The sequence below is a fragment of the Rhinatrema bivittatum genome, chromosome 15, assembly GCF_901001135.1.
Source record: "Rhinatrema bivittatum chromosome 15, aRhiBiv1.1, whole genome shotgun sequence".
NCBI lineage: Eukaryota > Metazoa > Chordata > Amphibia > Gymnophiona > Rhinatrematidae > Rhinatrema > Rhinatrema bivittatum.
The window spans coordinates 28442441-28468238 of NC_042629.1; the positions used below are offsets into that span (position 1 = coordinate 28442441).

The 25798-nt window shown below is 42.9% G+C and overlaps 1 protein-coding gene across 3 annotated transcripts in view; it reads right to left on the minus strand.

Annotated features, from left to right (window-relative positions):
* The window catches only part of LOC115076799 (splicing factor U2AF 35 kDa subunit), a 250072-nt gene that overhangs the window by 102271 nt on the left and 122003 nt on the right, over window positions 1–25798 (minus strand). The gene's annotated exons all lie outside the window — the stretch shown is intronic.

Sequence of the window (25798 nt, forward strand, 5' to 3'; positions counted from 1 at the left end):
AACAGAGTAGGGTTAAATGGAAAATGTTCCAAATGCAGAAAGGTGAATAATGGAGTGCCTCAGGGATCTGTTCTGGGACCACTGCTTTTTAATATATTTATAAACAATCTGAAAATAGGAATGAATGAGGTGATCAAATTTGCCAGTGCCACAAAATTATTCAAAGTTGCTAAATCATAGGAGGACTGTGAGAACTTGCAAGACGACCTTGCAAAACTGGAGATTGGGCATGCAAATGGAAAATGAAATTTAATGTGAGCAAGTGCAAAGTGATGCACTTTGGGAGGAGTAAACAAATTATAGCTACATTAGGGGTTACCATTTAGGAAAAGGATCTAGGTATCATCGCTGATATTTTGAAATCATCTGCTCAGTGTGCATCAGAAGCCAGGAAAGCAAACAGAATGCTAGGAATTATTAGGAAAGGGCTAGAGAATAATAGAATAGATAACGCCTTTGTATTGTTCCAAGGTGCAACCTCATCTTGCATATTGTGTGTAATTCTGACATCATCTCAAAAAAGATATAGCAGAATTAACAAAAAGGTACAGAGAAGGGCAACCAAAATGATAACGGAGATGGAACTTTTCCCTTGTGAGGAAAGGCTAAAGAGGTTAGGATTCGTCAGCTTGGAGAAGAGGGGGAAATACAATAGACGCCTATAAAATAATGATTAGAGTGGAATAAGTAATTGTTAATCAGTTTTTTACTCTTTCAAAAAATACAAAGGCTAGGGGACACACAATGCAGTTATTAAGTTGTACATTTAATACACATTTTTTTTTTACTTGATGCATAACTAAGCTCTGGCATTCGTTGCCAGCGGATGTGATGAAAGCTCTTAAAAAGGTTTGGACAGCAGGAAGAGACATCACGCCTCGGGATGGCTGCCTAACTTGTGAGCTCCAGCAACCTCAAAATAAAATCCCAGATATCAATAACATTCCTCTTCCTGGTGAAATGAGATTGCAGCATGCTCAGAAGAAAGATGTCAGCCTGCGAAAAATTACCAGGACTTAAAGAATTTTTCATATGCTGCAATGGTGGTGCATGAGAAGGAAGGCCCGAGGAGGGTGGAGTTGACAAAGCATGGAGCAGAGGAGACGGACTGCATGAGCAGAGGAGATGCACCGCATGAGCAGGGAGGTAACGGAGCACAACTAAGCAGAGGACATTAGGGGTGTGCATTCGTTTTCGCCGTATTGGCGATCCACAACATATATTGCACTATTCGTAGTATTCGTGGGGAAGCGAAACGTATCGCGATTCCCCACGAATCTTCGCCGAATTATACGGCCACCTAAATAAAAATTTAAACAACCCCCCCCTCCTGTACCCCCCCCAAGACTTACCAAAACTCCCTGGTGGTCCAGCGGGGGGTCCGGGAGCCATCCCCTGCACTCACACCCTCGGTGCCGGTTTCATCATGGCGCCGATAGCCTTTGTCACAGGGGCTACCGGTGCCATTGGTCAGCCCCTGTCACATGGCCATCGGCGCCATCTTGTGCTCCTACTATGTCACAGGGGCTCCTACCGGTAGCCCCTGTGACATAGTATGGGCAAAGGCTATCTGCGCCATTTTGAGTACTGGCATAGGACGACCGGAGTGCAGGAGGTCGTTCCGGGACCCCCGTTGGACCCCAGGGACTTTTGGCCAGCTTGGGGGGGCCTCCTGACCCCCACAGACTTGCCAAAAGTCCAGCGGGGGTCCGGGAGCGACCTCCTGCACGCCGGCCGTCCGATGCCAGTAGCCGATCGCCTTTGCCCTCACTATGTCACAGGTACCGACGGTCGTCCCCTGTGACATAGTGAGGGCAAAGGCGATCGGCGCCATTTTGAATACTGGCAGCAGATCGCCTTTGCCCTCACTATGTCACAGGGGCCAACCGTCGGTACCTGTGACATAGTGAGGGCAAAGGCGATCGGCGCCATTTTGAGCATCGGAAAGCCGGCGTGCAGAAGGTCGCTCCTGGACCCCCGCTGGACTTTTGGCAAGTCTTGTGGGGGTCAGGAGGCCCCCCCAAGCTGGCCAAAAGTCCCTGGGGAGTCCAACGGGGGTCCCGGAGCGACCTCCTGCATGCCGGCCGCCCGATGCCAGTACTCAAAATGGCGCCGATAGCCTTTGCCCATACTATGTCACAGGGGCTACCGGTGCCATTGGTCAGCCCCTGTCATATGGTAGGAGCACAAGATGGCGCCGATGACCATGTGACAGGGGCTGACCAATGGCACCGGTAGCCCCTGTGACAAAGGCTATCGGCGCAATGATGAAACCGGCACTGAGGGTGTGAGAGTGCAGGGGATGGCTCTCGGACTCCCCGCTGGACCACTAGGGAGTTTTGGTAAGTCTTGGGGGGGGTCAGGAGGGTGGGGGGTTGTAGTTAATTTTAATTTTAGCTGGGACATGAATAGAAATCGCCGTATTAACGCATCGGGGTGCCATACGGCCGAATACAACGTATCTGCTCCCCGACGAAGCCAAATCACAAATGCAACGTATGGCGTCCCTCTGCACATCCCTAGAGGACATACTCTGACTCATGCTGACTTTCAGAATTGGTTTTGGACTTGCAGAGAGACATGGGTAAAATAAAAATAGAGATTTTGGCCACGGTCATGGATCTCCGTAAAGATTTTGCTGATCTGGGAACCTGGTAGAAGAGGCAGAAGGCAGAGTAGATGCTCATGACGCAGTGCTGCAAAAACAGCAATCTGTGATTACAGGCCTAAGAGTGGATGCCAGAGATCTGAGAAGCCCTAGAAAATAGGTCAAGGAGGGGGAATCCGCAGATCTGAGGAGTGCCAGAGGGAGCCACATAGCAGGACTGTTTTCAGGTGGCAGCAAGTATCTGTACAATGGTCCTGGCCTAGACAGAGGTGGACGAGGTACCAAATATTGAATTTGACAGGGCACATAAAGAGTAGTCAGAGTGAAAAGCAATTTTGCCAGAGACAATTGTTTGCTTCCATAAATTTTCACTTAAAGAAAAGGTGCTCAATAAAACTAGAAAAATTAATGACATCCATTGGAAGAGCCATAAAGTGGAGATATTTCAGGATACTTCCCTCATGACAATTAAAAGAGGAGATTTAAAGGACAAACTACAAGTTTTGCACAGGGAATAAATCAAATATAGATGGTTGTTTCCCTTTGGAATAAGCTTTACCATGAATGGAATGACTTCCAGGGTCATGACAGTAGATATGGTAGATATACTACAAGCAGATGGGAAACTCCCAACCCAGTTCTGTAAAAATAGATCTGCCACATCCAGTACTTCAGCAGATGGCCTGGTCAAGTGGCTAAGAGTCCAAAAATGGCAGTTAGGAAGCTCTTCATCATCAAGAGAGGCAACATCCTGAAGAATTCCATTGGAGAACATTCTGGCATATGAAGTATTTAAGAGGTCTCTGGAGAAAGGATGAGGGATGGGGCTGGGAAAGATGCGAAAAGGAAAAAAGAGAAAACATCACGAGTAAAGATCTGACATAGCTGGTAAAAAGTTATGAAAGTGTAAGAGGAATGTGAGAGAGGGAAATGGTTGTTCGTGATCTGTTGCAATGTTTTATTTGCTGCGGGGTGTTGGGAGAGGGAGACATCTGGAGGTTATGACGTCATTTCTCAGGAATGGGAAAGGGGGATGGGATAGGGAGGGGAAATTGCTACCTTTTATCTAGAGGTTTGTTGTAATTTGATAAGGAGGGACTGGGGGGTCATTGGTAATATCTGGGAGATTTTGGGTGCTGATTTCAGTTTTATGGGTGTAGGAGGAGGTACGGTAAAGAACAGCTGAACAGTGATAATGAATTGAGTGATTAACAATTACTAGTATTAAAATAGTATCGTTGAATGTTAAAGGTTTAAGTTCTCCAATAAAGAGGAAGTTTTTGTTTAAGAAAGCACTTTCAACCTTTTTTCCCTTTTCCTCCCTTTTTCACCCCACCATCTTCCCCTTCCTTCCATTCCCCCCCCCCCATTGTTACTTTTTTGTAACTATGTATAATTTATCTGTTTTTGTTTGACTTTGTAAACCGCTATAAAAATAAATAAATAAATAAATAGATAAACCACGGCAGACACTTTTTTGTCAAGAGATACATTTAAAAAAAGAGATGAGCATTTGTTAAGAGTTTTCCTCAGCAATTTTTTGCCTCTGCCAGCAGGGAGAACAAATGTTGTGGTGATACTGTTTGGCAGATCACCTGTTGGTGAGGTACAGTCAGATATGGAGGGAAGGTTCGTGATAATTAAATTGCTATTGAACAAAACACCCTACACATTAGTCAACATATATGTGCCTAATGTGGCCCAAGGTGAATTTTTTGAAGTGATAAACAAAAATCTTGAATATCGGGCCAATGGATATATAATTGGAGGAGACTTCAATATTGCAAGATACCCATATTTGGATAATTCAGGGGTTGGGAATTCACAAACAAAGAGACTTGTTTAAAATCTCTGATGGCTGATTGGGGATTAGCATATGTAAGGAGGCTATATCACCCTTCTAATCTTGACTATACTTTATATTCTAAAGAACATAATGTATATTCCAGGATTAACTATTTCTTCTTAATCAATAGTGTTGCTATCATAAGTCCAGGAAGTTGAAATTGGATCATACTCTCCAAACTGGATGGGGTTATACAGGGAAGCTCTTCTGGTGACTCAATGAAAGTTTACTGGGTGACCAGAAATTTTGTGAATAGTTAAGAACAGAGATACAGCAGCACTTGGAGGAAAATGATAATGATACAGTTTCTCCAGTCACATTATGTGCTAGAACAAAATATGTAAAAAAGCAGAGGGATCGAAAAAGATTAGAATTAATGTCGAAATTGGCAAAACTAGAAATACTACACAAGAGGGCGACACCAGATGAATTATTACAACTAGAATAAGTGAGAAAATACTTAAAACATCTAAATACTGGAGACATTGTATTTCAAATGGATACGGTTAAGTAGGACTATTTTGAACACAATAACAAGACGAGTAAGTTCCTGGCCAGAAAAATTGAAAGAGAGAATGACACAAAATCAGATACTTCAGATAAATATAGAGGGGAAAATGATTCTAGATTCTGAAGAAATAAGCAAATGTTTTTCCCAATTTTATGAGGAATTGTACTCTACTGATCAAAAGATCCAGAGAGATGATACAGAGGCGTACCTTAGTATTATCGATTTACCAATCTTAGAATATAATAAAAGAGAAACATTAAATAAGGTGATGAGAGAGCTCAAACAAGGCAAGGCTCCAGAGGTGGATGTGTTTTCAGCTAAATTTTACAAGCTTATGAGCCCCATTATTGTTAAGCCTCTAGTATCTATTCCTTATTACATAACAATGATATACAAGCAAGCTTTAATCTAGCGGGAATTACTTTATTAGCAAAACTTAGTAGAGATGTGTCTATGTGGATCATATAGACCCATATTTCTAAACAATTTAGCTTTAAAAATATTAGACAAAGTATTTGCACTTCGATTAGGATTATTAGCAACATCTAATATTCAAACTGACAAAGCAGGTTTTGTCTAAAGAAGACTGATTCAGATAATATACTTAAGATATTAAATTTAGTATGGTAGTGCAGCAGAAAAAAGTTCCACCCATTCTATTAACCATTGATGTGGTAAAGGTGTTTGATATGGTTCAATGGGACTTCCTGTTTGCAGTGATAAAATGGGATTAAGACAGAATTTTTAACATGGTTAGGGAAGTTATACATTCAGCCTACATTAAGGTGAATAGAGGGTACTCGCCAACATTTTCAGTAGGAAGAGGGTTGCCCTCTTTCTCCCCTATTTACCCTGAATCTGGAATCCCTAATGTAATAGATAAGGAGATTATTTGATATATCTAATATCCAAGTAGGAGAGGAGTATAAAGTATCTGTTTGCGGATGACGCTTTATTTATGTTAGCTTACCTGGACACTTCTTTAAAAGCTTTATTTATAGAGACTGACGTTCAGTAGGGTTTTGGGTTTATAAAATAAACAAGGAGCAACCTGCAATAGTCAACATATCAATTCCATAGCCTCTTATGGTATAAATACTGAAAAAATTTTCTTTTAAGGTAATGAAAGGTGTGAAATATTTAGGGGTTAGAACTGAGGTGCAGTTGGATGCTTTGTTTCGAAAAAACTATGGGGGACTTTTGAAGAAGACTGAGCTGGATTTGCATAAATGGGATAGAGGAGATTTTTCCTGGCTTGGCAGAACAATTATAAAAGTGAATATCCTATCAAGATTTAACTATCTCTTTCAAACATTCCCTATAAGATTACCAGAGGCTTCTCTCTGACAATGGCAAGGGGAGTGTTGTACCAACCAAGGAACAGGGAGTACCGTACTTTCTTTGGTATTTTGTGGCAGCTCAACTACGAACAGTTGTAGATTGGCATAAGAAGAGGGAAACCAAGAGATGGGTTCAACTAGAAAAGGATATGATGAGAGTCTACCATACTAGAAGGGTTACCCTGGTTACCTAAGAAGAGTAGGGTGTTACCAAAAGTAATACCACCTGTGCTGGGTTTGACAGACATTTGGGATAAATGGAGTAAAAATATAATAGGGGACTATTTCCCAAATACATTGTTTCATTTTAATAGAGAATTTGTTCCAGGCACTAAGTCAGTAGCTTTTATCAGATGGAAAGACAGGAGATGCTCTAGATTGGAGCACTTTTTGGAAGGTAAAGGGCTGAAAGCATTTGCATTAATTCAAGATGTATACAACTTGCCAACAACTGATAGGTATTACTATCTGCAAATACAATATTACACAAAACAGGAGATATAGAGATTTATTAAAAGCGGAGTTATTATTTGAGGGTTTTTGCGACTATGCAGACTGTTGCGAGCTTCTTCTAGAATTTACAACATTCTCAATGCTGACTTTAAAGTCAAGCCTAAATATAAACAAGCCTGAGAACAGGTCTTAGGGCAACTGACAGATAAGTGTTTGGACACGTGTTTTATGCATACCAAGAAGGGTTCCATATCAGCTCATTTAATGGAAAATAGCTATAAGGTATTATATCTATGGTACATGATGCCTGAATGTTTAAACAGTTTATAGCCAGACGTGGAGGATAAATGCTGGAGAGAATGTGGTGCAAAAGGGTCATTTTTGCATATTTGGGGGAATGTCCAGTGGTAAAAGCTTACTGCGATATAATTTTGGAATTAAAGCATGAAATCATTGGGTTAAGAGTGATGAAAGATCCTATGTTTCTGTTTGATATGCAGCAGGATTCTACCCAGTTGGTACTTCAACAGATTACGGTAGCAGCGAGATGTAAAACTGCCCTCAACTGGAGAAAGGGACACCTAAAAAAGAGCAGGTGCTCCAATGGTTGGACATACTATATTACCTGAACAAGTTGAAAGACACTGTAAAGAGATTTGAGATGACTTGGAATTCTTATGAACTGTGGGAAAGTACAACAGACATAACAGGGCTGGTTAGGACTGATAATGGCAGTAAGGCGACTCAAGAACACTAAGGTTACACCGTGCTGTTTTGGAATAAAATATACTGGATTGCATAATAATAATACTAATCATGATACTTGAGAGAGGGGAGGAAGGTGTGGCTGGATAGGGAGAGAGATGAAAGAGTCTGACAGGAAACAGTGTATTAGCAACAACTGAGATATTGTGTTAAAGAATGTTGGATGTTCCATTCAATTTTATAAATAACACAGAAGCCAACTCCTCTCCCAATATATAAACACAAAACAAGGAGAGGGAAAATATATTCCCAATCAAATATTATGAACAATTTTTTAATTTTCATATAATAAGGAGAATGGTATCATAGAATCAGAGTGCCTATCAATTTCAATCCACTGTCTCCCGCCCACATAGGGCCCCAGACAGTATCAGCTTTTATGGCACCATAAATTTTAATCACGTACCATCTCCCTTATATGATTTTATTTTTTAATTTAATAATTTTATTTTGTTTTCTGTTTTATTAACTATTAATTAATATTAATTACTCAAATTAAAAAATAAAATCGTATAAGAGAGATGGTACGTGATTAAAATTTATGGTGCCATAAAAGCTGATACTGTCTGGGGCCCTATGTAGGCGGGAGACAGTGGATTGAAATTGATAGGCACTCTGATTCTATGTTACCATTCTCCTTATTATATGAAAATTTAAAAATTGTTCATAATGTTTGATTGGGAATATATTTTCCCTCTCCATTCAATTTTATTCCATTTATTTTAGTCTATGTACAATATGTATACTAAGTTGTTGAACAAGAGTACAATATGGTACTGTACTATTTTATTGTGGACAAACTGTGAATTACAAAAAAAAAGTTTGCATAACTTCCTGGAGGAAAAATCCATAAACCATTATTAAGGAGCAGTAGCAGAACCCCACTGCTTATCCCTGGGATAAACAGCATGGAAACTATCTACCTTTTTATATCGTGCCAGGTACTTGTGGCCTGGATTGGCCACTGATGGAAACAGAATACTGGGCTTGATGGACCTTTGATCCGACAGTGTGGCAAATTTTATGTTCTTATGTACTTATATGGTAAGAACATAAGATTTAGCAAAATCTAGCACACATTAAACAATGATGAAACAAGTCCAAACAGTGTGTTATAGAAAGTATAATGTCCCAAAATGTTCAAAGACAATAGGTTTAGTTATTTGTCAACAGAAAGTTTATTTGGGCTTCACATACATAGCATTGATTAGGAAATGTGCCCCCGACACAGGTTCTGTTTTGCCGGGGAGGCAGCTTCAGGAGGGACAAGGTAGGTACAAACACCTTACATCTAAAAAAAAATGATATATCATATTAGGACAACTACAGCAAAATCAATCTAAAAACAGACAAAGGTGCACATACCAAATCAATAGTGGCAACTGCAAAGGACGAGGTAGATGCAAACATCTTACATTTAAGGCAAAAAAAAAAAACATCAAATTAGGACCAGAAAAAAAAACCTGCTAAATTTGCAACAAGTCAAAGTCAGTTGAAAAACAAATAAGATTATACATACCAATTCAGTTGTAATATTTGGACTCAAAGTGAAGCCAGAGTTTACAGAGAAAGGGAAACACATGTGTATTTAAAAGGCTACTGAAAACAACCCCCGAGAAAATGTATGTGCCAAAATGTGTTGGCCAATGAGAGCTCAAGGGATTTGTCTTTAGTAGCTGTTTAAATACACCTGCATTTCTCTTTATCTGTAAATTCTGGCTTCACTTTCAGTCCAAATATTATGACTGAATTAGTAGGTATAATCTTGTCCGATTTAAGATTTACTTGTTGCAAATTTAGCAGGAGCTGCCTCCCTGGTAAAAAAGGAAATGGAGGACATTTCCTAATCAAAGCTATTTATGTGAAACCCGAATAAACTTTGTTGGCAAATAACTAAGTCTTTGGTCTTTGAACTTTTTGGGATATTATACTCTCTATAACACACTGTTTGAACTTGTTTGAAGAGCATAAGATTTGCCATATTAGGTCAGACCAAAGGTCCATCAAGCCCAGGATACCAGCTGGTCCAGGTAATTTACTTCTCTTTAGTTTGTCAATTTGCCCTACTACATCTCCCACGTACACAGATTTGTTTCAGTTCTTCCGAATTATCAACTTTGAATATCATTTCTGGCATGTGTATCTTTCACAGCAGAATAATGTGCGGCAAATCAATTAAACTGGACAATAGCACTATGAACAAAACATAAATAATTTAATAAGTGCACACAGCAATAGTGCACAGAATTTAAATCAAAAAAACTAAACACGTAATCATACAAAGCCCCGACATGGCTGTGTTTCGCGTCAGGCTGCGTCAGGGGGGATCAATTCCAAAGGTTCTATAAAACAAGATACATACAGTTATTGTACAGTGTGGCGGACACAAAGGTAACATTTAAGAGAACTAAGTCAAGAGGCACACAAAGCACTGTGAAAAACAAGGTAACAACAAAGCAATCTGACCCTCAGAAGCAAACAAAACCATGTAGGTGAAGAAAGAGTGCGAGACATATGGCCCTGTATAAATGGGAAGGGGGAGGGGAAGAGGGGGGAAGGGAGGAGGGTGGAAGGGAGGGGAGGGGGAGGGGAAGAGAAGGGAGGAAAAAGGGGGAGGGGAGGGAAAAAGGAAAAAAGAAAGGAAAAAAGGGAGAAAAAGGGAAAAAAAGGGGAGGGGGGAGGGGAAACCTTTGGAATTGATCCCCCTGACGCAGCCTGACGCGAAACACGGCCGTGTCGGGGCTTTGTATGATTACATGTTTAGTTTTCTTTATTTAAATTTTGCGCACTATTGCTGTGTGCACTTATTAAATTATTTATGTTTTGTTCATAGTGCTATTGTCCAGTTTAATTGATTTGCCGCACATTATTCTGCTGTGATTTACCTACATGTGTGTACCCTTAACTCCGCCCCCTTTGTATGTGTATCTCTTTTACATCTTCCTCACTGAAGACTGAAGCAAAGAATTCATTTAGTGTCTCTGCTATGGCTTTGTCATCCTTAAGTGCCCCTTTTACCCCTTAATCATCTAATGGTCCAACTGATTCCCTTGCAGACTTATTTCAAATGCACCTGAAAAAGTTCTTATTATGACTTTTTACTTCCACATCAAGCTTCTTTTCAAATTCTCTCCTTCCTTATCAATGCTAACTTGCCAGTGCTTATGCTGTTTTCTATTTTCATTTGATCTCTTTTCCATTTCTTGAAAGATATTCTTTTGGCTATTATAGCCTCTCTCTCACCTCACATTTTAACCATGTCAATAATTGTTTAGCCTTCCTTCCGCCTTTTCTCATGCGTGGAATGCATTTGGTCTGGGCTTCTAAGATGGTATTTTTAAACAATGACCATATCTGATGTAAACTCAATCATTGCAGTTGCTCCTCTAAACTTTTTCCTAATCATTTTCCTCATTTTATCAAAATCACCCCTTTGAAAGTTAAATGCTGTCACAGCAGATTTCTTCCTCCAGTTATTAAGTCAAATTTGATCATGTTGTGATCACTACTGTCAAGTGGTTCCAACACTTACTTCTCACACCAAATGTAATTTTATTTTAAGTATTTATGATTTATATGATAGAAGTTTTTTTTATGATTGGTTTAAACTTTATTGTATTCTGTTTTATTATGAAAAATTGTATTTTATGTTTCATTTTATTTAAAAAAATATTGTAAACCGGTATGAAGCTATATACCAACATCGGTATAGAAAAGTAAGAAATAAATAAATACTGTGTTCCATTAAGGACCAAGTCTAAAATAGTTTCCTCTCTTGTTGGTTCTTGTATCAGCTGCTCCATGAAACAATCATTTATTTCATCTAGGAACGTTACATCTCTATCATATCCTGACCGCTGACGCCATACCCATGCCTCTTGGCTTGTAAGCTTTTAGTTTCATCGCTGGATTTTGGAAATCCAACATAACGAAATCATATAGAAGCATGTCCATTGAAAAATATTCATGGGAGGACTTCTTTGAATTTTGATATATACTACTATGTAATTTGGCTTCGTGTTCAAGACTAGATATGGTTATGTCCTGAAAATTTACCCCGAGGAAGTCCTTAGAGTCTGATAATAACTGAGAAGAAAGTCATAAGTTCCAATGAAGTTATTGAAGATTTACAACCTCACTGATCGGTTTTGATGTTACATTGTTGTCAATTAAAGGTGTGAATGTGATTACTTTGAATGTTTATGATTGTTTTTACTATATTTTTATGGATTTGGATATGAATCTAGCGATGTAGTATAAAATGAGAAATTACTACTTATCTGATAATTTCCTTTTCTTTAGGACAGTCAGATGAATTCAGAACAAGTGGGTTATGCTCCTCTAACAGCAGATGGAGATTGAGCAAGCTGACATCACAGTACAAATATCCCTGCAGTGACATCAGCCCACCAGTATTCCTCTTTAAAAGCAACTGTGGACACACTAACAAAAAAATTAATTAAAAACAGATAACCATGTCAATACTCAGCCAACAGGCAACACTGAGCTCAGATAAGAAAGTAATAATACTAGGCTAGGAACTGGCATAACGCTTACCAGTAAGCCCTGTAAAACGTCCGCACACAGGAGAAGCAATACGTAACCATCCGGCAGCCAAGGGAGGGAAGCTGGATTCATCGGACTGTCCTAAAAAATGGAAATTATCAGGTAAGTAGTAATTCCTCATTTCTTAGTGTCCAGTCAGATGAATCCAGAATGAGTGGGATGTACCCAAGGTACTCCCAAATAGGGTGGGAGGCTGCCTGCGGTCCTGTCAAAACCAAACATGTGAAGGTTGCGTCCTCCCGGGCCTGCACATCCATGAGACAATAATACCTGGAAAAGATGTGTAAGGAGGACTATGTCACAGCTCGGCAAATAACAGGAGACAACAATCTAACTTCTGCCCATGACACTGCCTGAGCCCAAGTGCAATGAGCCCTAACCTGACTAGGTAACTGCTTGCCAGCATCCACATATGCACCCGTGACTACCTCCTTAATCCACCAAGCTATTGTAGCCCATGAGGCTGGCTGTCCCTGTCTAGTGCTGCCTTGAAGGACAAACAGACGATCCAACTTCCCCAAAGGCTCAGTAGCCTCTAGATACCTGACAATATGTCTCTCATCCATGGGTCGCAATAGACGATACTCCTTTGCATCTCTCTCCATGAACATGTCCCAAGGAACACTGAAAAACTATCGCATATCCTTCTCGTATTACCTCCATGATCTACTAATCTGATGTGATCTCGACCCACCTCCGATAAAAGAGAAAGAGACGTACCCCTATCTCCTGTTCCCAAAGGAGGGTCAGCAAAACTTCATTGGAAGGCTCAGGAGTTTCCAGTACCTGAGCCTGCACCTCTTCTGGATTGTCGGGGAGAAAGGACTGAGACCTACTGAAGGATCAAGTCCTTTGAAAGGATGCTCCTCTGTAAGGCCGGAAATGCTTGGATCCTGTAGTTCGACCTCTCATTTTAAGGGAACATTGCACCTGCTTCTTATCTTCCGGCAAACAAGGAACCGGAGATTCGCCCCACTTACTGGCCAGTTTCTTCAACTCGCTGTCAAACAAAAGCAAGCCGTGAAAGCACAACTTGGTGAGATTAGCCTTGGAGGTTGCATCGACCAACCAATTTCTCAACCATAATTGGCACCTAGCCACTACTATCGAAGCTATCCCTCTGGTTGAAGTGCAGACAGCTCGCATCTGCCAAGAAGGCAGCAGCTGGTTCTATAACTGCCCTGGAATTTACCCGAGTCATCGACCTCCTGGGAGAGAAGCAAACAAGAGCGAGCTACCAAGGAACAACAAGAAGCGATCTGCATGGTCATTGCCACAGCTTCAAATGCTTGCTTAAGGATAGTCTCAATCTTTTTATCATGAGCATCCTTCAAGGCCATGCCTCCTTCCACAGGAATAGTGGTCTGCTTGGAGACTGCATATACAAGTGCATCTACCTTAGGAAAACTAAGCACTCTCCTACTACTAGATCCAGAAGGTACAGGCCTTCCAAAATCCAACCGCCTTTGAAATTAGACTTGGGGGCACCCCACTCAACATCAATCAATTCCTGAATGGCCTCCATCATGGGAAAAAAACAAGGAAACCAAAATGGGATTTCTTTTTGGCTCAGACACTGAATAGGCTCCAAGGACTCCAACCATTATCAAGGTCTGGGAACTCTGACAATTCATCTCTATGAAAGAAATGTAACATAGTTCTATACGGTTCTAACCCAGAGAAAGGGGGGGGGGGATTTCACCATTCTCAAGAGAGGCAGTGCCATCTTGATCCCTATCCAGAGGTTCCGCTGCTGCTTTAGGGGTGTTCTGGCACTTAACAGAAGGTCCACGCAAGTTTCTTACCTGCTCCTCTGCTCAAGAAGCATTAGACAGAACTGCACCTGAAGAAAGGATTGCAACTCCTGGAAAAATTCAACCCATGAGAAGGTAGAAGAATCCAGACCAGAAGAAGCCTGAGGAACACTAACTTGAGCTACTTTCCCCTGCTGAGGAAGCAGTTAGAGGAAATCCAAATTCAGGCGCTCACTAGAGTCTTCTTTACCCAGACCAACATCCGGCTGGGAAGAACCGGGCTTAGTAAAATCAGAGGAAGACAATTCTCCCTGAGTCTCCAAACAGCGCTGGCACAAATCAGCGGCACTTCTGGCTGAGATGCCCGAATATGACAAGCGGTGCAAAGAGAAAAACGCTTAGGCTTCTTAGGTACATGCACCATCATGCTGACAATGTGCTAAGTGGCGGCTGGAGGCATGCATTTATTTTGTTTTATGCGCTCAACTAGGCATACAAAAATGTGTCCAACATTTAAGTGCGTACACCTAGGCACTTACCTAGGTGGCTAAAAAACTAAGCGCACAAAAAACTTATGCGCACAATACCACTTGAGAACAGAAGAAAACAATGCTTAATGTGGGCGTTCAGACTAAAAAGGCCTCACTGTTTGCCCAAAAATGGAGCGCAAAACTGGATGCACAGCTAGACACAGATGCCGGACCAATGATCCTTTAGAAGGCAGCCTTAGTAAGTGTGCGAAAAGCCATTGTGGCCTACCAAGCAGTGTGCAGAAAAAAGCCTTGCAGCGAGGCCTAGCCTAAGGAGGCTGCTCAACCCGCCAGGTTGCCATTGTCACTCAACCTCCCACGGAGCGGGTCGAACGTTGGACTGGTGCGCCGAGCACAAAGACCAGGAGAGGAAGAAGCCCTTCCTTCTAAGTCTCTGTAAATCTCTGTATAATTTAAGTTTTGTTTTTAAAATTACCAGAGCTCAGCCTTACCTGGCTGAGTACAGAGACGGTTTCTGGCTGCAGAGGGAGAGGGCATGTGCCTTCACAGCCGCGTTTGGCTTCTTGCACCCACTGCCTTTCAGATGCTCAAGCAGCTAAATCCATGCCAACTGAAAATTCAGCTAACGGACCAAGGCACTCATCTGAGGGCCCACGGAAATCACCTCAGGAATTCTCAACTCTGGGAGGGGACCATTTGGTTTCACTGCAGGAGAGTGGGGCAAATGTATTTCCTGAAATCTTCTTTCCTTTAAAATGAAGCAATCCCCGGTGGGGAGATGCACATCTGCCATCTGCTGGAGACTGAGAATACTGGCGGGCTGATGTCACTACAGGGGTATATGTACTGTGATGCCAGTTTGCTCCGTCTCCATCTGCTGGTAGAGGTGCATAACCCCACTTGTTCTGGATTCATCTGACTGGACGCTAAGAAATTGAAAAGTTTTGTAATTTTGTATAATATATTCAAAATTGATTAAAACATTTTTGTTGTTAATTATAAGCATTCTCTCTATTGTAACTCACTATTGGTATGTGAGAAGAAGATAATCTTTATCCTTCTTTGCTCCTTTACATAACTGAAATCACACATTAACAATAATATGACAGATAAGATGACTGCAAGGGAGACAGAATTGAGAAGCCAGATGGGATTGGGATTAGAGAGGAGAAAAGCATGAATCTGAAATGTATGAAGTCAGAATGGAGATGAGATTTTAACCATATATGCTCTGCAGAAGATATGCAGAATATAGAAAGCAAACTCTGGAGATGATTAAAGGCTGGAGTATGGTATTCTCTACAGCAGCAATTCTCAACCGGTGTGTCGCGACACACCAGTGTTTTGCCAAGCACCGGCAAATGTGTCGCGGCTCCCGGTGTCCCACTGCCCTTATGGTGCTTCCCTTCTTCCTTTTTCCTACCCCGGTAGGCCAATGGGAAGCTTCCTTTCTTCCTGCCCAATGGGAAGCCTCATCCATTCTTCCTACCCCCGCGCAGGCCAATCAGAAGCTTCCTCCCTTCTATCTGCCAATGGGAGTAGGAGGAAGGGAGGAAGCCTCTCATTGGCTGGTGAGGCAGGAAGATGGGGCATCGCATAGCCCCAGGGTGGGGTGGTTTGATGGGGGCTGGGAGGAGTGGCAGTGTCGAAGCCCGACCCAGACAAAGCAAGGCCACCACGGGAACTCATGCAAGTGGCAGCAAAGAGGAAGCCCTACCCCGACACAGAATCACAGAAATGACAGCAGAAAAAGACCAAACGGCCATCCAGTCTGCCCAACAAGCTCCCATACTTATCAGTTTCATCAAACCGCCAAGGTCAGGGCCCTTGTGGGTTATTGTCTGAGTCCATCACCTGCTGTTGAAGCAGAGAGTAATGTTGGGGTTGCATCAAAAGTGAAGTATCAGGTTTACTGATTAAGGGTAGTAACTGCCGCATCAAGCAAGTTATCCCCTTGTTTGTTTATCCAAACTGTACAGTTCAATCCCATGTTGGATGTTGTCTGAGATGTTGTCTGAATCTAATTCCTCTTTTCCACATTTAGGGTAGTAACCATTGCATCAAGCAAGTTACCCCCATGCTTATTTGATTTCCCAAACTGTGCAGTTCGGTGTCCTTGTTAGTTGTTGTCTGAATGTAAATACTCTTTTCCACATTTCCCCTTGCTGTTGAAGCAGAGTGCAATGTTGGAGTTGCATTAACTGTATGAAGGTTTATTGGATAAGGGTAGTAACCACCATTCCAGCAAGCTACCCCCATGCCTCTTTTCATTCATTCCTATCCTCTAGCCTTTAGGGACGCACAGTGTTTATCCCATGCCCCTTTGAAATTCTTCAGTTTTTTAGTTTTCACCACTTCCTCTGGAAGGGCATTCCAGGCATCCACCATCCTCTCCGTGAAGAAATATTTCCTGACATTGGTTCTAAGTCTTCCTCCCTGGAGTTTCAAATCGTGACCTCTAGTTCTACTGATTTCTTTCCAACGGAAAAGGTTTGTTGTTGACCATGGATCATTAAAACCTTTCAAGTATCTGAACGTCTGTATCATATCACCCCTGCTCCTTCTCTCCTCCAGGGTATACATATTTAAGTTCTTCAACCTCTCCTCGTAAGTCATTTGATGGAGACCACCCACCATTTTGGTCGCCCTTCTTTGGACCGCCTCCATCCTGTCTCTGTCCCTTTTGAAATACGGTCTCCAGAACTGAACACAGTACTCCAGGTAAAGCCTCACCAAAGACCTGTAAAAGGGGATTATCACTTCCTTTTTTTTTTTTTAAATAAGATATTCCTCTCTCTATGCATCCCAGCATTCTTCTGTCTTTAGCTATTGCCTTGTCACACTGCTTCGCCGACTTCAGATTGTTAGACATTATCACCCCAAGGTCTCTCTCCCGCTCCATGCATATCAGCCCTTCACCCCCCCCCCCCCCGCCCCCCGCCTCCCAACACATACAGTCTTTTGGATTGCCACATCCTAGATGAATGACTGCACTTCTTGGCATTGAATTTCAGCTGCCATATCTTCGATCACTCTTCCAGCTTTCTTAAATCCAATCTCATTCTCTCTACTCCTTCTGGTGTGTCCAACTCTGTTGCAAATCTTAGTATCATCCGCAAATAGATCGACTTTACCTTCTATCCCTTGCGCAATGCTGCTCATACAGACGTTGAACAGAACTGGTCCCAACACCGATCCCTCTGGCACTCCACTTTACACCATTCTCTCTTCAGAGTAAGTTCCAGTTATCATCACACGTTGTCTTCTATCCGTCAACCAGTTTGGCAAAGCCTGACCCCGACAAATCAAGACCGCCACGAGAGCTCATCCCCGTGGTGGGGAAGAGGAAACCTGACCAAGCAAGGGGATGAGCTCCCAAGGCAGTGAAAAAGAAGGCCTGGAGTAAAGCCGTGGCGGAACTGGAGCCCATCCCTGCAGCAAAGGAAGAAGAGGTTTGGCAGTGAGGCCTGGTGCATGCATGTGAGAATGGGAGCCTGGGTGTAAATGTGAACGGGTGCCTGGGTGAGAGCTTGTGTGTGATTGTGAGAGAGGTAATGTGTTTTTTCTGTGTGAGAGAGACCGAGACTGGTCATGGAGTCTAATTGGGGGTGTGTGGTGTCTGACTGGCTGTGGGCCATAAGAAGAGGATCGTGAGGACAGAGCTTCAGCAGTCACTGCTGCTTCTGGTGTATGCTTTTGGCCTGCAAGGGAAAGGAGTAGGAGAGTTGCTGGAGAGGGTAAGGTGTCTTTTAAGTTTATTTTTCTTAATTGATTGCCTTTTTAATTATTGGGTATTATGTGATGTCTGCTGTTTTGAAATATTTTATTGATATTTGGACAATTTTTAATAATTTTTATGAGTTTTTAATTGTTGGATATTATTCTGTTCAGCAGCTGTTTTGTAACATTTTTAGTATAGCTTTACAATTATTTCTGTGTGGGGGATCTATAGCAGCTTGGCTTATCAGATTTCCTAACAGGAAGTGTATTAGTATTTAGGGCCTGGTTTAATATTTGTAGTGTTGCCTTTTCACAGATAGGGTTGTTACTGTTTGAGTGTATTCCATGATACATGTGTAACTTTGTGCAGATTAGTTTGTGTGCATTATTGCAGATCCTGGGACTATATTTTTCCTTCCATTTCTCCAGGTTTGCATTGCATGCAGAGTGGCTTTTTTGGTTTTCCATTCCGTTTCTGTCTCCATATTCATAATTTGTGGTATTTCTGTTCTTGGTGAAAGTCAGTTTTGGGTGTGTGACCGAGGTGAGCTATTTTACTAGCATGTAGGCATTTCTATCAATCTTATTTATTGTGTTTTCTCAATAGGATATGCATTAGTGGTAAATTACTGTCTTTTTCATAAGGAAGGCTATTGTGCCTGGTAGTAAAGGGAGTTTGTTTTGCTTTTACTGAGATGTCATCAGAACCAGAATATCTTTTTTGTATGGTGAGTTGTTTGGGTAATGCTTTAGTCCTGCTCTGACCCATTGTTGGGAGTAGAGGGGGTTCCTGTGGATGCAGAGAATATGTTTTAATTTAGCCCCGTGACGGTCACATGTTCAGTGTGTCATGCATGTGAGAACCATCTGTCAGGTGTGTCCCGGCTGAAAAAAGGTTGAGAACCACTGCGCTATAGGAGGAAGGAGAGGTGAACAAGTATGTCCAGAGAATAATATAGTGTTATAAAAAAGAAACTGCCATGGCAGATTCTGATAAGATTATGGAAGAGAGGAGAGATGAAACAGTACTGGAGAGGATTCAAGCATCTGTAGAATCCTAAAGGTGATGGTCATGACTGATCAAGAGTGTGGAGAAGGGTGATTACGTGTTAAAGTAATCTGATGATGGTCAGAAAGGGGAAAAACAGAGGAAGAGCAAACAGAAGGCAGGAGTAGCCATGCTGTTACGGGGTGTGAGTTGATAGAACACAGTTGTAGGTCAACTGAAGAGGTTAAGGCAAGAAGCTTTGAAGCATAAGAGTCAGAAGGATCCTCAACATAGAAGTTTTATTATATTTATTTAAAATCATGTATATTCTGCCAAACCCAGACAAGTAGTTCAGGGTGTATTACAATTTAAAACACAAAAAACAAATTTTGACATACATAAACAAGACCAAAATCAATAAAACTAAAAGAAAAAAATGTTTCAATCTCCAAAGGCTTAAGTAAAATAAAATGCTTTAAGCCGCTTCCAAAACGTTTAAGTCCTAAAAGAAAAAAGAAAGGAAAACATGAGTCAAGCAAGAAAGAAAGCCATGAATAGAAGTCAGTGAAGGAGAAGGGGAACCCATTAGGGTGTTCACAGATGACAGCTAGCCAGAGGGATATTGGGGTGAACAGGCGGATGGAGTGAACCACAAAGGAAGAAACATGAGAAGGACTGAGGAGGAAGAAGTGGCTGAAATCTACAGTAAGGGATAGTATGAAGGAAAACATTACTTCAGTGCTGATTGACCTCCACTGGCTGCTGGTCCAGTGAAGGATCAAATATAAAATATAAAATTTGCTACTTTGGTGCATAAATTACTTTCACTTGATTCTTTCCTTGGTCCAATGCGTTGCTTCTTATATACAATCTAAAGGGCTATACGTTCCTCCCAGAGAGGGCTGTTCCAACAGTGGGTCATACTCGACTGAGAGGGACCAGGGAGTAAGCATTTTCTGTTGCTGCCCCCTTGTTATGAAAGTCATTGCCTTGGGTTCTACAGCTGACAACCTGTTTTAAAACTTTCAAGGGCCTATTAAAAATATTCTTGCTCAGGCAAGCATTTCTTTAAATGAAGCTATGGACTCCTTCATAGTATATTTTTAGGCATGTTTGAGGCTGGTATTTAATGTATGCTATTGTCTGATGGCTCTCCCTGAATTTGCTTTTATTATGTATGTCCCTTTGTACACTGCCTAAGGTGGCTTATAAATTCTGCAAAAAATATTTTATATATACTGTCAAGGAGAATATTTACCACCACCCCCCCCCCCCCACACATATATATATATATATATATATATATATATATATATACACACACACATACATATACACACACACACACACATATATACACCTCACACTGCCATCTCCACTCTCCCTGACAGCATCTCATATATATAAAATGGCCCGTCCAGTCTGCCCAGCAAGTTTCTTTTACATGTCTTGCTCGTTTAACCATGGTGCCAGTGTGAGGTGCATATATCAGTTCACTCTCATTACTCGCACCATGAAGCATGAGTAGCTGGTCGGTCTTCCTAAGAAGTCTAGAAACCTCCAAATACCTTGACATCAAAGGTCCTCAACACACAATATTCCTCCACATCTCTTTCCGTATCCAGCATCGGCAGGGAAACAGATTGATTCGAGTGAAAGTCTGAAACCACTTTTAACAAAAAAGATGGAACAGTTCATAGCTGGACCACTCCCGGAGTCACCTGTAGGAACGGGTTCCTGGCAACAATGAGCCTGCAGTTCGGAAACTCTATGTGCAGAACAAATTGCCACCAGAAAAACCGTCTTCAAGGTAAGTAACCTCAAGGAGAGGGTATGCAGTGGCTGAAAGGTGGAACCCACCAGAAAATCCAGAACTAGATTAAGGCTCCACAAGGGCACCGGCAACCACATGGGAGAATGAATATGCTTCACCTGCTTCAAGAACCAGGCCATGTCCAGATGGGCAGACAAGAACCTACCATTTACCTGGCCCCGGAAACAGGCAACAGCCACCACCTGTACCTTCAAGGAATTAAGGGCCAAGCTTTTAATCAACCCATCCTGCGAAAAGTCAAAATGAGTGGGATCTTAAGAGAACAAGGATGAACCCCTTGTTCCTCACACCAAGCCTCAAACACTTGCCAAACCCGTTCATAGGCTAAGGAGGATGAGAACTTCCGAATTCGAAGCAAGGTGGAAATTAGAGGAGTGGCATATCCATATTTCATCAACCAAGCCCTTTCAAGGGCCATACCATAAGACAAAATAGAGTTGGACCCTTGTGAAGAATAGGCCCCTATTGAAACAGATCTCTTTAGAGCGGAAAACAGAAACGAGAGCAAGACAAGAGTCTCTGCAGATCTGCATACCATGGCCTTCTAGGCCTCTCAGGAGTCACCAGAAGCACCATCTCCATGTACCTCCTGATCCTTCGAACCAACCTGCCAGACAAGGGCCACAAAGGGAAGGCATACTGAAGCTTGCCCACTCCTGCACTAGAGCATCGATGTCAAGAGACTTCGGATCACACCTGCAACTGAAGAAATGAGGAACCTTCGCATTGCGTGATGTCGCTAGCAAGTTTAGATACGGTAGGCCCCAGCGGCCCATTATGAGCTGGAACGCTTCATCTGACAATTCCCATTCTCCTGGATCCAAACTGTCTGCTGAGAAAATAGATTCTCACATTGTTTTTTCCTGGAAAATGGGAAGCAGAGATCTCCTAGAAATGTACCTCCACTGATACCATGAACTAATCTATTTCCTGTGACATTTGTTGACTCTTGGTGCCTCCCTGCCGAGTGATGTAACTCACTGTCGTCACATTATCTGACGTCACTCAGACCACTTGACACTGCAAGTGGTCAGCAAACCACAAGCATGTCAACTGTCACACGCTACCAGGCGACTGATGCTACAGAGTGACTCCCCTGCACTTCAGCGCCCCTGCACTGAATCTTGGAGATTCAGTGCAGGGGCACCCCCCAATCTTGGAGATTTGCATCCATTATGAGTACCAGTCAGTCTGGAGCCTGCAAGGAAACTCCCTTCCTCAGATGATCCGCCTGCAACCATCATTTCAGTTGGATGCAGATCTCCACTGGTAACAGAAGCTGTACTGAATAGTCCTGAGACTGTGGACTCCACCAGGTAAGCAGAGAGTGCTGGAAAGAACGCATATGCACCCTTGCCCACGGAACCACCTCTAGAATGGCCGCCATCATACTGAGCACCTGCAGGTAAGACCGTACCGTTGGGCAACCTGCTTCTATCAATAGTCACACCTAGGCCATCAGCTTCTGAATGTGGATCTCCAGCAAAACAATCCCTGCCTTGCTTCATATCGAAACAAACACTGAGATACTCCAGCATCTGGGATGGCCTTAAATTGCTCTTGGCCAAGTTCACCACCCAATCTAGCTCATGCAACAAGGAGACTACCTTGGGCGAGGCCTGAAGACTCTCTCTTCCAAGCTTTTGGCCCGAATTAGCCAGTCATCCAGGTACAGGTGGAACAGAATGCCATCTTCTCTCAACGCTGCCACTACCACAACCATGCTCTTGGAGAAGGTTCTGGGAGTGGTGGCCAAATTAAAGAGGAGCGCTTGAAACTGATAATGTTGCTCCAAAATGGCAAACTGCAGAAATAGCTGATGCTCCAGACGAATGGGAATATGTAGGTATGCCTCTGACAAAACCAGAGATGTAAGAAACTCTCCTGACTATACCTGCCAGTATCACTGAGCATATGGTTTCCATGCAGAATGAATCACTTGCAAATGACGATTGACGCCCTTCAAGTCCAAGATGGGTAGAAAAGAACCCTCCTTCTTGGGCACGAAATAAAAGGAATAACGGCCCATATTTTCTTGTGATTTGGGCACTGCCTGCAAGCTCAGGAGCCTCGATAACAGTCTCCACTGCCTGTCTCTTTTGTGGGGAGCTGCAGGGAGACTCCATGAAGATGTCCCGAGGAATGCTGAGAAATTCCAGATAAGGGACGTCTGGAGCCTTGCAGGCTCCAGACGTCCCTTATCACCTCCAGAACCCAGTGGTCTGACGTGATCCTGACCCTCCTCTGATAAAACAGAGATAGATGACCTGCTCTGGGAGGTAGGTCAATTCACCTTCACTGAGGGGGTCAGGAGGCACCAAAAGGACAGACCTACCCAAAGGTCTAGCCCTCTGTGAAGCCGCTCCTCTGTAGAGTCTAAAACACCTGACATCCCTAGTACAGCCTCTCATGCCTAACGAGCGTGGCACCTGCTTATCTTCTGGCAACCAAGGAACCTGGGACTCACCCCACTTAGCCATTTTTTCCAACTCACTCCCAAATAAGAGTAATCCTTTAAAGGCAATTTTGTATAGACTTTGAAACTGCATCGGCTGACCAATTCCACAGCCATAGCTGACATCTGGCCACTATCACAGAAGCCACTCTTCTGGCAGAAGTTCAGACCAGGTCGCAGTCAGCATCCACCAAAAAGGTGACTGCCGGTTCCATCACCACCCTGGAATTCAAACCAGTCTTATTGACCTCCTGAGATGGAAGCAAACAGGTGCAAGCCGCCAGGGAGCAGCAAGAAACTTTGCATATTCACTGACACTGCTTCAAAGGCCTGCTTAAGGATAGCCTCAATTCTCCTATCCTGAGCATCCTTCAATGCCACTCCTCCTTCTACTGGAATGGTCGTCCGCTTGGTGATGGAACACATCAATATATCCACTTTCAGTAAATGCAACTGCTCTCATGCCACTGGATCCAGGAGATACAGACCTTCCAAGGTTCGACTCCCTTTAAAATTAGCTTCTGGAACGCCCCATTCAAGATTAATCAACTCTTGAATAACATCCATGACAGGTACAAAACAAGATGCTTTACGCAAAGCAACCAAAATAGGATTTTTTTGGCTCAGACATGGGATCAGTACCTGGTACTCACAGCATCTTCAGTGTTTGAGAGACTAGTGCCAGCAACTCATCTCTAGAAAAGAAGCGCAACATTGTTCTATAAGGTTCTAACCCTGGAGGAATTTCCCTATCCTCCAGAGATTAAGGATCTTCTTCATCCGTGCCATTCAGGTCCCCATCAGTGTGACCCACAACAGACCAAGATGCTTTCCAACATTTACTTGCGGTACCAAGTTTGCGGGATTCCGCAGTCTGCGATCCTGAACTTCCAGGTTTGGCAAGCCCTGCTGAATATTCCTGTAGAAAGGACTACAGTCCCTGAAAAAATTCCACCAAAGAGAAGGCAGAAGGGTCCATACCAAAATCAGGGGTCGGTCTGGCGCCCACTGACTTGCCCTCCCCTGCTGACGAACCAGTTAGGGGAGTCTCAAAACTTCTGAAAGATCCCCCTCCGGTTCCCTTCCTGCAACCAGCTGGGAAAGGCCTGGCTCAGCAAAATCAGTTGGAGACAACTTGCACTGAGCCTCCAAGCAGTGCTGACAAAGATTAGAGGGAACCCCTGGCTGTGATGCCCAAATATGGCAAGCCATGCTAACTGCAAGATGCTTCGGCTTCGGCTTCTTTGCTACCGGTGCCATGGAAAAATGATGTCCAGAAGCAGCATGCTCAAAAATACAAGTGCTGAACAATTGTACGTCCAACAGTCCATACCCGGCAAGAATGTGCAGGATGCCGAGTTATAGGACATATCTATATCTATATATCTATATTTATTTCTCTCTCTCTCTATGTATATATGGACCGCGTGGTTGGATGTCCACGTTTTGAGCGTGTGTTGTACAGATGTTTATACACACACACATATATGTATACATACCTAATACACACACACATATATGTATACATACCTAATACACACACACTCACATACATACATATACATACAACACATACCCAAAACTTGGACATCCAACCACGTAGTCCAGACGGACCCTCAGCCTTTGAGCACAGGCACGAACTGATGTCAGGCACTGCTTTTGCAGGTGACTTGTACAAAGCACATGAATCTTGTCAGTGTACTACTGAAGCCTGAGAGCGGGGTCAAGCCCAAAAAGCTGCTCAACCTGCCAAACTACCGTGACTCCCCAAGTCTCCCACGCAAACGCACGTTGGATCGGTACACCAAGGCTCAGAGACTAGAATCAGAACCCCCCCCCCTTTCCAAATAAAAACCCCACTTTGCCTGAGTTCAGCCTGTCCCAGCCAAGAACAGAGTCAGTTTCCAGTAGCGGGGGAGAAGGCAATTGCCTTCACCGTTGTGCTTGGCTTCCTGCACCCACTAGCCTCTCATCTAAACCTATCCTGCCAGCTAAGTCCATGCCAGAACCAGCTACTGGACTGAGGTAGGGATCACCAAATATCACCCCAGAAGAACTAAGGGAGGGACCATAAGGTATCATTCTCAGGAGAAGCGGTGTGTGTTAATCCATTTTCTCTCTTTTATGTTTTTTTAAACAGTAGGGAGATGCATATCCACCATCTGCTGGAGATGGAGAATGTGGGCGGATTGAGCAGGGGTTATGCACCTCTACCAGCAGATGGAGCAAAGCTGCCGTCACTTATATATAGGTGCATACGCCACTGGTTGTGGATTAACTTGTCTGAATGCTTAGAAATCTTGGATTGTGAGCAAGAAATCTTTTCAAATAAATATCTTTAATATCTTATTAGTAAACTGAGCTGATGTGATCCTATGGCATGCTCCTTCTGGCTTGCTGGTGAATGGAAGTCAAAGCCCCGATAAGTCATAATGTCCTCAGGTATCTGCAGCCAAAGCAGGTGGGG